Source organism: Palaemon carinicauda, chromosome 8, assembly GCF_036898095.1.
Source record: "Palaemon carinicauda isolate YSFRI2023 chromosome 8, ASM3689809v2, whole genome shotgun sequence".
NCBI lineage: Eukaryota > Metazoa > Arthropoda > Malacostraca > Decapoda > Palaemonidae > Palaemon > Palaemon carinicauda.
In genome coordinates this window covers 163,854,481-163,868,872 of record NC_090732.1, presented here as the reverse complement: position 1 = coordinate 163,868,872, position 14,392 = coordinate 163,854,481, and the positions used below count along the sequence as shown (strand labels likewise).

The following is a 14,392-nucleotide window of genomic DNA, read 5'->3' as shown; positions in this document are numbered from 1 at the left end:
ATGTGATATGCTTACAGTTTTCTAAAGGGACTGTGTGTTATTATTACTATTATTATTATTATCATTATTTTTATTATTATAATTAGCTAAGCTACAACCCAAGTAGCAAATGCAAGATACTATAAGCCCAAGGGCTCCAATGGGAAAAAATAGCCCAGTGAGGATAGGAATCAGTGAAATAAATAAACTAAAAGAAATGTAATGAACAATTGAAATAAAATATTTCAAGAACAGTAACAACATTAAAATAAATCTTTCATATATAAACTATAAAAACTTATAAAACCTAGAGGAAGAGAAATAAGATAGATAAGCGTACCCAAGTTTACCCTCAAGCAAGAGATCTCTACCCCAAGATAGAGGCCATGGTACAGAGGCTACCCATGGGAATGATTTAGTCGTATCCTTATTAAAGTCAGTTGATTTGTGATATATTTACATTATTATTGAAGGGCTGTGAGTGATCACATCGTTTATGAAGCTTTTGGAAATATATTGTCATGTTTTTACAGAAGTTAAGATATTGTTTTGTCACACAGTAACGATGAAATCGAGATATTGATACATTGATTCAATGTGCGAAGGTAAGGTGTAGTCACTTCAGTGTTGAAATGAATTTATTGTCACCATTACTGAATAGTCACTTGAGTGTTGACATGAATTTATTGTCACCATTACTGAATTGTCACTTCAGTTTTGAAATGAATTTATTGTCACCATTACTGAATAGTCACTTCAGTGTTGAAATGAATTTATTGTCACCATTACTGAATAGTCACATCAGTGTTGAAATGAATTTATTATCACCATTACTGAATAGTCACTTCAGTGATGAAATGAATTTATTGTCACCATTACTGAATAGTCACTTCAGTGTTGAAATGAATTTATTGTCACCATTACTGAATAGTCACTTCAGTGTTGAAATGAATTCACTGTCACCATTACTGAATTTGAATTAATGGGAAATATGTCAATGTGTTCACATTCATATTGAAGTGGGTTGAGATTTAGTGTCTGCAATAGAAAATATATCAGATCTATTCAGGAATAGTTCGTGTGAAATTTAACTTGTAAACACTTGGGATAGTCTATATCAGATTTTATATAATATACTTTTAAAATTTTATTTTAGCTGATAAATATAGATTTATTCATATTGAAGTGTGTTGATCTCTCTCTCTCTCTCTCTCTCTCTCTCTCTCTCTCTCTCGGGAATTTTACCCTTGTAAAATTACAGATTTGTAATGGTCGAGATGTGCGTGCAATCGAATAAAAAAAAATCATTGTGGAGAAGAGAGATGAGTCTCCATCAACATCGTTATATCATCAACAAACAAATCAAAGTCACTTTTGATGTCTCATTTCAGACATAAACAAACAAAGAGAGCATGGCGCTTTAGGGGAAAATATTCTTGGTATTCACCATCTAGTTGTGAAGGACGGAGTAGACAGATGGTGGTCGCCTTCTTAGCTCTTTTTCTCTCTCACCCACACCCCCTTTTCCTCCTCCCTTTGCCCCGAGGCCCAAGGCGAGAGTAATAGTAGATAGCGGGAGGAAAAGTGAGCGTTTTGGAAAGGTTTGTTATGATGCGAGTTGCCGAGTAGCATATAAGTGATACTTTTAAAAATGGCCTTAATCGTATTTTCATTAACTTTAGCTTTCTTTAAACGCGTTTCTCTCAATCTGTGGGATTCTATAGTTTGGATAACTGTTATCTTACTCCCAATAAGGTTTGCAATAGAGTCCAGGTGGCGAGGCGCTGGATCACTTCCTTCCCCTGCCAGTAGACTTCGGACAATCTCCTCTTGCCACCCGACGCTCACTCCCACCCGATCTACCACTATCACCTCCTACCTTACCCGGCCGGACTGCCCTCCGTAGACATACCCACTTTCATACAATAACAATTGTAAACAGCAAAATTTTCTTTATTTTGTACTTTGATTAACATTATTTTTATTATTATCATCAATAGTAGTAGTAGTGTGTTGTTATGGAACAACTCAAGGAGACCAAAGTTGTCCAGTAGACCCACTAGTATAGTAGAAGTAGGAGTATTTATTTTTATATTAAAAAGGGTCTATGGGTTCTTGCTAAAAGCTCAAGCGTTGTGCACTCTTGCTTACTTGTAAAAAAAAAAAAAAACTTTTCTGTGCATTAATGGTTATCAGTGTACCAAAGGATTTCAAATCGAATTACATGAATGAGCCTTTTCATGGTGTTCGGTCGTGAATGTCATGTCCGTTGTGCATTTCAATGTTGGTAGTGAGATGATATTTTTAAATTTTCTGTTGGTTAATAAACATTGCCAGTAAGTTCTGAGAGAGAGAGAGAGAGAGAGAGAGAGAGAGAGAGAGAGAGAGAGAGAGAGAGAGATTTGTGCTCTCGAAGTTATCTGGATTTTTTTTTAATATAAAGGCCTTTGATGCCATTCATGTTTTCCCGTTTGTCAAAATCAGCTTCAAAATAACCTTTTCATTACAAGAGGTCAGACTTTCTTCAAGTGGAACAGTTGCATTGGCAAATGCTTATGACTTGAAGCATTAGTTGAACTTATGAAGGTGTGATTTAAACAATGCAATCTTCATTTTCTTTGGTTGCGTGTTGGAAATGTATATTGCTTAAAAATGAGAAAAATTATTGTTTACCAAACAAAATTGAATTTAACACAACTGAAATCATACGTTATGTTAGTTACCTTCGAGACTCATCTTTGAGAGTTGGCAATGTTGACTCGCGCTCCGCCTGAACGTACTGCTCTGTTACATTGATAAAGATGATTTTGAATTATTAATGATATTTGTCATCTATTGACTCCAACTTCTATTATTGGAGGAAGGTACGGTTTTACTATTTATTACGGCACGCGCTTTTTATCGGAGAAAGATTCGGAGACCGGCTTTGCTCATTTATATAGCTATCTCTTTGTTTCCCGGTGTTGGGCGCACGTGGCTCCCTATCAGCTGATCCTGCACACACACACTTACAATGACTACCCCCCCCCCCCCCCCTCTTTCCGGCCCCTACTCCCCCATCATCTAAATACCACTATCCATTCGTCTCTAGTCCCACTCCAACCTAGACAACCCCAAGGGCCCAAGCTCTCACCCCACCCGTAGGACGGGAAGCCACAACCAGTCAGCCACCAATACCATCTGGTACTCCTTTGGCGTCTCTACTCCACCGCTGTCTTGCTTTGCGTGGAGACAGAAGCGTAAATGCAGCAAACACGTGGATGTAGTCTTGGAGAGAGAGAGAGAGAGAGAGAGAGAGAGAGAGAGAGAGAGAGAGAGAGAGAGAGAGAGATGATTAGAATTACTTAATTTCTGCTTATGAAGACTTGATTCGAAGACTTTCAGTTTCAGTGGTGATCGAGGTTCGGAAGGCTTTGTTATTGCCTCCTGCAACGAATGCCAGATGTTTGGGCGCTGCTTCTTCATTTTGAAGACACACACACACACACACACATATATATATATATATATATATATATATATATATATATATATATATGTGTGTGTGTGTGTGTTCTAATTATTAAATGAGTAACGTAACTTAGACGATTGTGTGATTTTTGTCGTCCGTGTGTTATCAAATTAAGCGTGCACTTCACATGCGAATTGTAAAGGCGAAATAATATAAATGAAAATATAGTGGTGTAGTGACTCCTTTTACTTCGGAAAGAACAATTTTTTGGCTCTTAACTGGCCCCAGGTAAACTAATTAGGAAAGCATTTCCTCAGACCACGTTGCCCTCAGCTACTTAAATTCTCATTGACTACAAGCTTATGATGATAATAATTTTTATTATTGTATTTATTATTTAGAATTGGTTTTGTTATTCTTCTATTACTATTGTTATTGTACAGTCGAAATCAGTGATATATGCTTAGGAAGATTGTAAACAGACGCATTCAGAATGATATGTCTGAGGCCTTTGCCATGCAGTGGACTAGCAACGGCTGATTACTGTATTATTATTATTATTATTATTATTATTATCATTATTATTATTATTATGCCGTAGTCTGGGTTATTTGCCCGGAGTTAATGATATTTATATTAAAGATAGTCACAATGACAGTTGTTCAGAGGTGAACTCGAGGAATGTAGCCTCAGGGTCATATCTCTAGGATGTGGTGGCGCTGATGATACCCGTATGTTGAAGAACGTGAAATGTTTACAAATATGCATCAAAGGGATAGGCTATGAACTCAGTGATACTATTAGAATGTTTGGATTCTGATTCAAACGGTGTAGATACTTTAAAAGTAATCATAGAAATATTTTAGTTTTTCATTACTACTCTTGTAGAGTATTTATTTCCTTGTTTTCTTTCCGCACTGGGCTATTTTTCCTTGTTGGAGTTAGTGGGCTTATAGCATCCTGCTTTTCCAATTAAATTTGTAGCTTAGCTATTACTACTGTTAATGATAATGTAGTGATATGTAATTAAACTTTATATACAATGAATATTGTTTGCGAATATGAATTTCTCATATCGTTTGTTTGTTTCTTTATTTCCTATTCTCACTGGGCTATTTATCCCTATTTTTGCCCTTGGGCTTATAGCGTCTTGCTTTTCCAAATGTAGCTTAGCTAATAATAATAATAATGATAATACTACTAATAATAATAAGTAATGGGAAGTTATCGTAATTAATTTGCAATATGCTTTCTTATACGTTAATGCTATATAATTTAGTAGAAGAAATATAGCTGTTGGACAGGGTTCAGTACATCAGGAAATGGAATAAATTATTGGCAAGAAGTTTACAGGAAACCAGTCACAGATAATTCTATCTATAGGCAGTGTTCCCGTTGGAAATCTTAGGTTGGGCACTGCGGTATTTCCTCTCAATTATTTTAAGAAAGAACAAAGGAAATCGTCATGTTTGAATCTCTTTTACGTGTACAAAACTTTCCCGTATGTTTGTTTGCTTATAATCTCTAATAATCATTTACCATGTCACTAATTTCCTACCTGCAAAAGGACCTTTGTGATTAACGAAATAGAACTGGGCGGAACAAGGGGGAGAAATATCACGTCATGGTTATGTAGATTCCTCTCTCTCTCTCTCTCTCTCTCTCTCTCTCTCTCTCTCTCTCTCTCTCTCTCTCTCTCTCTCTCTCTCTCTCTCTCTCTTTCTTGAAATTACCCTATCAAAATTAAGGTTTACTATTCCCAGTCAAAGCATTTTTTTACTGTTTTATCATTATGTTGAATAGAACAGTACAGTACTCTGTCTTTCTTTCATTATTTATTGTACGCCTTTTTCAAGCTCTGTTGCTCTACAATCTAGAATGTAGATTGTATTGTGTATGGCATGTCTTGCTTGAGGGTGCACCCGGGAAAACTGTGCTGTCTTGTTTCTCTTCCTCTTGTTATTTCCAAGTTTTTATAGTTTACGTATAAAAGATTTATTTTGACGTTATTATTTTTCTTAAACTTCTCTTTGCGTTTTCCTTATTTACTTTCTTCAGTGGACTGTTTTCCCTGTTGGAGCCCTTGAGCTTTTCAAACTAGGGTTGTAGCTTAACAAGTAATAATAATAATGATAATGATAGTAATAATAATAATTATAATAATAATAAAGTAATGAGCTCTTACCAGGCTAAAAGTTTATACTATTTGATCAACTTCTTATACCATTATAATGGCTCTCTCATATTTTCTTTTTGGCCACACCTATAGGTCTACCTGCTGAGTCATCAACAAACATTGGCCGACTGGCTTTCCCTGCTCCTGTCTCTAGCCTATGTCGTTTATGGGCGACATAAACCTCTTGGGTTTAACTCCATCCCACTGTGGCTCAACTTTTATTCGTATTCTTGCCATGCGTTAACATGCTCAATTTTATCTTCCTAATTTCAGTTTACCCTCATGACGTCACTTTGTCAATTTTAGTTTTAAATATAGCAATATCACCAGAAATATGCCAATTGCCCTAACATTAACAAACTTTCTCCTACAAAATGTTAAGCAGGCAAATGGAAGCCTCTGTACCATAGTCTTCTACTGTCTTGAATTCGAGTTCTCTTGCTTGAGAGTACACTCGGGCACTCTATTTTATCTAATTTCTCTTCCTCTTGTTTTATTAAAGTTTTTATAGTTTATATAGGAAATATTTATTTTAATGTTACTGTTCTTAAAATATTTTATTTTTCCTTGTTTCCTTTCCTCACTGGGCTATTTTCCCTGTTGGGGCCCCCTTGGCTTATAGCATCCTGCTTTTCTAACTAGGGTTGTAGCTTAGCAAGTAATAATAATAATAATAATAATAATAATATTAATAATAATTTAACTTCGGAGTAGGCATTCTTGTGTGTCCAGAATCTTCAACAGTTTTCACTTTCATCTTGTATGTTCTCCCTGCGCACACCATACATCCTCGGTACTCTAAGGGGTCATAATGTCTGCTTAAATATTCCCCCTAGATACACATTATCTGCTTACACCCTTTTCCTTTTAAACGAACCCTACCTCTCTGTTGTTACTTTTTCCCATCAACCAAATTATCACTCTCTTGCCAAGAACCTCCCTAAAATGTAAATAAATACTCTTGAACAATTCCAGAATTAAATTCTCTATCTTATAGCCCAGGATCTCACTATTGTATCTGCTCCTGTTGTTTTTCTTTTCGTCCACATCATACTGTAATAATTTTTTTATAGTAATTATTGCGTCCACGTGATAGTAATTTTTTGGATAGCAATTATTGCGTCCACGTGATAGTATTTTTTTGGATAGCAATTATTGCGTCCACGTAATAGTAATTTTGTGGATAGCAATTATTGCGTCCACGTAATAGTAATTTTGTTGATTGCAATTATTGCGTCCACGTAATAGTAATTTTGTTGATTGCAATTATTGCGTCCACGTAATAGTAATTTTGTTGATAGCATTTATTGCGTCCACGTAATAGTAATTTTGTTGATAGCAATTATTGCGTCCACATAATAGTAATTTTGTGGATAGTGATTATTGCGTCCACGTAATAAGAATTATGTTAATAGTAATAATTGCGTCCATGTATTGATAATATTGATAGCAATAATTGCGTCCACGTAATAATAATGATGTTGATAGCAATTATTGCGAACACGTATTGATAAGGATGTTGATAGCAATTATTCCGACACGTATTGATAAGGATGTTGATAGCAATTATTGCGCCCGCATAATAATGATGTTGATAGCAATCATTGTTTTAGTGAATTATTGTGTTTGAATTTTATTTTAAACCCACAATCATTCTATTAATAATTGGTTAGGTGCAGCTCCTTATCACTATTGTATTTTATATTTTATAGTAGCGAACCATTGTATTTGGTATTTTATAGTAGCGAGGGACGTCTTCAATTAAACTATGGAGAATTCCAAATAGGTTTATGCCGAGAGAGAGAGAGAGAGAGAGAGAGAGAGAGAGAGAGAGAGAGAGAGAGAGAGAGAGAGAGAGAGAGAGAGAGATTGTTATCAGTTCTTATCTTGACCCATCTGGGCTACGCAGGCATAGTATAGAGTCTATAGACCCTTGGTATTGACGTCATAATTGGAGACGACCAGGGGATAGGTATAGGCTAGGGACAAGTGACACATTTTCATATAGATAGTGGGAGAGGGGAATATGTCTTATTAATTATGTTTATCTTTGTACTCTCTCTCTCTCTCTCTCTCTCTCTCTCTCTCTCTCTCTCTCTCTCTTTCTTTCTACACACATATAGTGTGTATATATATATATATATATGTATGTATATATATATATATATATATATATATATATATATATATATATATGTATATCTTGATAGCTCAGTCGGTAGAGTCGTGCTGGCGTGGTTTCCGGCCCACAGGTGGGGGTTCGAATCTCTACCCGGCCAGAAGCTGTTACCATAAAATGAATTCTAAGTGGATATGTATTCCCAAGATAGATTTCGGTATTAAATGCCTTTCGTGGGTGATATTTACATTGATTAAAATCACGTGTGCTTGTGATATATATATATATATATATATATATATATATATATATATATATATATATATATATATATGTGTGTGTGTGTGTGTGTTGTGTGTGTGTGTGTCTCATGTCAACGGATAATGAGACATCGGAACATGGGTTTTTTCACTTTATTATGAAAATATTCGTGAGTACACTTTACACAGCCCAATACTCTTAGACGAGTACCTACTTATTCTTATGATCGCTCAAGTGGTACAGCTTACCCCTCGGAACAAGTAAATGCAATCTTGCTCTGTCAATATGCTGAATTGTTAGATTTTGTGGAATTCTCCTCTGTGATGGAGATAGGCTTTCAACACGTCCTCTATCAGACTTAAGACTTGTGACCTATAACAAAGTTCAGTGATCGCGTACTACAATTTGTGACAGTCATAGTATTCTTTTAAAGAGGTCATTAATCTCACTGTATAAAACTCATGCTTCTGCATAATTTTCATGCAAGGATTAGGATATTATATATATATATATATATATATATATATATATATACATACATATATATGTAGAATTTCTTTTCTGTCACGCTCAGGGGGGAGAGAATTAGTCAAACCTTGGTGGGAAGGGTTACCTCGAGAGGTACACTCGGAAACTCCACTCACCCACAAATTGCTGACTCAGCAGATTGTAGTTAGGAAAGGGGGAAGGAGCTGGGTAGGGTTGAATCTTTGTATGTGCTTTGGTGTGCATATCTATCTAAATATTTTGACGGCTCGGGTATATAGGAAATAGCCGGAGGAGTGAGTGTATATCTGACGCCTTCAGTTTTATTCTTCAAGAGGGCATCCAGATGTACACTGAGGGGGGCGTGATAGTCACATGTGTAGACCAGATTATCACTTAGGGTGTTAGTCAGCCTCATGTTTTATGAATGATCTAGTTGGGATGTTTTTTATACGAGTGACTGAGTGGGGTTGTTGTTGATAACAACACAAGCACTAGCTGTTATTATAACATTAAAAATTGTTATAGTTTCTATTTATGTATATAGTCATGTGAAGCAAAGTAGTTCAGCACATAATATAATTTTCATAGATTGACCATATGATTATGATAGATAATATTAACAATACAAATTGAAATTATTACTAGCAACATTTTTGATAATAATATTTATTTAATTTATTGCATGAGGAAAAAATTTAAGAAATCAAACGAAAAGCAAATAAGAATTTTAATATTGTTATGATGATGGAAACAACAAAAACAAGATAATTTTCGAGTTTTTATTTATTTATTTTTTTTTTTTGCGACGTGTAAGATGACTAACAAAGACAATTTCAAGATTGTTTTGATGCTCTTTAATATGACAAGGGTCTCCGTTACCCCTTAATGATGCGAGCTCTTGATGGAAGTCTTCTGGGGTGTTCTACCCCTGGGAGAAGTTAGCGTTGATAGTATTTCTTTTTTATTTACACACACACACACACGCATATATATATATATATATATATATATATATATATATATGTATATATATATAATGTATATATATATATATATATATATATGTATATATATATATATATATATATATATATATATATATATATATATATATATATAATGTTTTTATATCTTTTACTTTTTAACATGGGCATGGGCAGGACATATAATGAGAATGACAGATATATATATATATATATATATATATATATATATATATATATATATATATATATATGTATATATATATGTGTGTGTGTGTGTACACATGGGGGGAGAGAGAGAGAGAGAGAGAGAGAGAGAGAGAGAGAGAGAGACGTCTGCGCTGAGGTTAACTTAAGATAGAGCCTTGGTCATCAAGTACTCGATCACTTTTAATTACTTTAGACATAAGTTCAGGATGCAAACCCCATGACACTTCATCTCTCCCTTCCATCGACTCGATCTCACCCACCCATTTTGTAACGCCATATTTCCTCTTTGGAAGAGGCGCAGAGGATTTGAGTCCTTTATTATTATTTTATTATTTTTATGGGCGCGGTAGGACGAAATATTTCTCTCCACTTTTGATGACTCGAGCAGATCTTCTTGAAATGTCGATTGACGCTAAGGGTTGTAAATGAAAAAGGGTTTATTTAATCCGTTTAATTCGGGTAAATAAAAAAATATTTATGTAAATATACTATGATGTAAATATGTCAAAAAATGTATGATTGTAAATATGTATTTCATAATAAAAGATAAAAAAAATATATATTTATACAAATATGTCCAACAGAGTTTGTAGATTTGAGAATAAATCCCTCAGAAGCATATTGGGAGTTGAATAGCAAGACAAGATTAGAAAGGAAACTATAAGAGAGATTACTCGAGTGCCATATGTAGATGAGACCATGGTGAGGGGTATATGGAGGTGGTTTAGGTGTGCTCTTCGCACTCCCCAAAAGAGATTAGTTCACCAAACTTTCAACAGCGCTCCACAAGGCACTAGAAGAGTTGGAAGACCCAGGCCTACATGGCTGAGGACTATGCAGCGTGAAGTAGAAGATAATGAATGGAGAAGCATTGATTTAAAAGCTCAAGATAGAGACGAATGGCGAAATCTAACTGAGGCCCTTTGCGTCAATAGGCGTAGGAGATGATGCTGCTGCTGATGAGAATGTTGATACAAATATGTCATCTTGTTTCATCTCCTTTATGTTGAATTTGAAAAGAGGTATCTTCATTCTGCATACTTATATAAGAGAAAATATGTTGAGAGATCACTACCCATAGACTATTTTGTACGCACATGAAAAGACTTAAAAAATATGACTACCCATTTCGTTTATTATTCATTAAAACCACATTTACTACTTTTTCTTTCATAAACTGCTTTTTGAAGACTTTGTTATTTGTACTAACAGTCTAATGCGACATAAGTTTTCATAATAACTGTTTCCATGTTCATCTCAGCGAATGTAGCCGTAGAGTATTTCCATTCCCTTAGTTATGGTAGTTCAGGCAACCGACCCCTTAATTTAAGGATATCCGTGGGAAAGAAGGAGAACTATAGTAGTTCGATGAATCATAGGAAGTTTCTCTCATAGAGAAAGCTTTTCAATGAACGATAAAATGTTGCCGTAATGTAGCTTATTTTGAATTTGTTATTTAATGGGAATAATGATTTAAAACTGATAAAATTGGTTTCGAGTTTGTGAATATATCAGTGTCACTCAATCTTTTGACAAACAGTATAGTATTCTATATTACTATGAAAGAAATCAGTTTAGTTTTTCATGTTTATAAACATGTCTTGCTGTTTACAATCCCTCAAGGCTCTAAAGAGAAGTAGTTAGAAATTGCTCTAATTTTGGCCTTGGATTGCGCAAACGCATTCCTCAGTTGTATCAGCGAGATGCGCATAATACGCGCGTCTTCCCCAGTGTTGTATAACTATCCGCTAAAAGTACTGCATTCCTATGTATGAATCATCCATTTTTTTTTTTTTTTTGAGTACGTATTTCAGTCTTTTCTTCACTGAGATTTGTAAGGGAAATAAGATTGTGTATAGAAAAGACTTAATATCTGTTTGTTTAATTGTCTTTATGTGCAGGGTGTATAATTGATGTTTGAAATGTAAACTTGTGTGTATTATATGCGGTTAATGTCTGTTTGTTTGATTGTGTCTTTCTTTCTGTGCAGGGTGTATAATTGACGTTTGAAATGTAAACTAATATGTATTATATGCAGTTAATGTCTGTTTGTTTGATTGTGTCTTCTTTCTGTTCAGGGTGTATAATTGACGTTTGAAATGTAAACTAATATGTATTATATGCAGTTAATGTCTGTTTGTTTGATTGTGTCTTCTTTCTGTTCAGGGTGTATAATTGACGTTTGAAATGTAAACTTGTGTGTATTATATGCGGTTAATGTCTGTTTGTTTGATTGTGTCTTTCTTTCTGTGCAGGGTGTATAATTGACGTTTGAAATGTAAACTTATATGTATTATATGCGGTTAATGTCTGTTTGTTTGATTGTGTCTTTTTTATGTGCACGGTGTATAATTGACGTTTGAAATGTAAACTTATATGTATTATATGCGGTTAATGTCAGTTTGTTTGATTGTGTCTTCTTTCTGTGCAGGGTGTATAATTGACGTTTGAAATGTAAACTTATATGTATTATATGCGGTTAATGTCAGTTTGTTTGATTGTGTCTTCTTTCTGTGCAGGGTGTATAATTGACGTTTGAAATGTAAACTTGAGCTTATGTCTCCTTGAGTATGTGTACTTTTTGTATCAAATTGTATTTGTTTACCATTGTTTAATGTGTATATGTGTGTTTTTGCCGTTGTGTATTAGCTCGTGTTTGGAAATTGCAAGTTGCGTATTTGTGTACACAGTACAGAGGTTGAGTTTTTCTATAAATATGTAATGCCTTTGCTGTTTGTACTCGTAAAGTAACCCTCTGCTATACGTAGACCTTAGCTTGTTTATTTTTAATCTCAGTCTGGAGTGCAGACATGAATTTAGCATTCAGGTAAATAAACGTTGAATTTCATTGGTTTTAAGGGTGGGGTAATAATTCGTGTTTTTATATTTATCTCTCTCTCTCTCTCTCTCTCTCTCTCTCTCTCTCTCTCTCTCTCTCTCTCTCTCTCTCTCTCTCTCTCTCTCTCTCCCTCCCTCCCTCCCTCCCTCTCTCTCTCTCTCTCTCTCTCTCTCTCTCTCTCTCTCTCTCTCTCTCTCTCTCTCTCTCTCTCTCTCTCTGCTGTATTACTTCTCTTGCCTCTGGTATGGTATTACACCATTACTTAATCCTGAGTACAATTATTCATTTCCGGAACCGTTTAAACCTCATTATAGAATTTTGTCTTTTACTCTTTTTTCATTGTTAATGATATATTACAGTACTTTTGACTCAATTGTTAATAGTTTGCTTTCGAAGAGATGAAAAGTAGAATTTTATAGAATTTTATCTCGTACTCTTTTTCATTGTTAATTATATATTACAGTACTTTTGACTCAATTGTTAATAGTTTGCTTTCGAAGAGATGAAAAGTAGAATTTTATAGAATTTTATCTCGTACTCTTTTTCATTGTTAATGATATATTACAGTACTTTTGACTCAATTGTTAATAGTTTGCTTTCGAAGAGATGAAAAGTAGAATTTTATAGAATTTTATCTCGTACTCTTTTTCATTGTTAATTATATATTACAGTACTTTTGACTCAATTGTTAATAGTTTGCTTTCGAAGAGATGAAAAGTAGAATTTTATAGAATTTTGTCTGTTACTCTTTTCATTGTTTATGACATATTACAGTACTTTCAAGTCAATTATTAATGTTTGCTTTCTAAGAGATGAAAAATAGTTCGACTTCATCAAAGTGTGTTGAAATGCGTTACGTTTTAACATTTAGTACCGTTCTCAAAGGCTGGTTAAATAGAATAAATAACGATGTTCTTATTCTAGTATCTGTTGGATTTTTACATAGAGACGGTCAGGTAGGATATGTTCTTTCCTCATCTATTTTTTATTACAAGCCAGGCCAAAACCCTAGCTGGAAAAGCAAGATGCTGTAAGCCCAAGTGCTCCAACAAGGACAAATAACCAGTGAGGAAAGGAAACAAGGAAATAAATAAACTACAAGCAAAAAATAAGCGATCAAAATAGAATATTTCAAGAACAGTAACATTAGATTAGATCCTTTACATATAAACTATAAAAACTTAAAAGAAAAAAAACATCAGCTCTACTATTACTCTTTCATTGAATTAATTAATATATTGGTAACATAGTGATGGGAACTTTCAACAGACTTTGGGAGTCTGCAGAAAGTGGCAGAGGTTATCAGTAGGGTCTGAGAAGCAATGGGTGTGCGAGTGTGCTGGAGTGCACAATAATATGAAGGTAGCAATCAGTAGATATTGTACCTATGTCCATTAGATGAATAGGGTTTGATAAGTGCAACAGCTCGCTTCATCTAATCAGTTTGTCGGTCAAACTTGTCGCCAAGGGATGTCAGTGAGAGATGACTAACGAGTAGGTAACAATAACAAAAACAACAACAAATAATGCAGTCTAGTCTTCTGCTGGACAAAAGCCTCCGACATAACCTTATACATGTCTGGGGTTGGCCAGATTTTATCACTACGCTAGCCATTGCAGATTGGTGATGGTGGGACACTTTTCCGATCACTCACAACAAACCAACCTAGTATGGATGGCCCTGATTCTTACAGTTTTGCTGGTCATGGCAATACACAAATCCCATCACCACATTAAGGTATCCTTATTAGAAAGAGAGATAACAACATAGAGGATAACAAATGCTGGAAGATTAAAAAGATAACGAAAGGAGGATGATTAATGGGTAAGGTTAAAGGTGTCTGGTTTCAGTTCCCGTTTCATGAGAATAGACGCTCACCAGAAC

General features: G+C 34.7%; 1 protein-coding gene across 4 annotated transcripts in view; it reads left to right on the top strand.

Annotated features, from left to right (window-relative positions):
- LOC137646092 (myosin-VIIa-like) overlaps positions 1–14,392 on the top strand; it is a 466,088-nt gene that overhangs the window by 14,333 nt on the left and 437,363 nt on the right. The window lies entirely within an intron of this gene.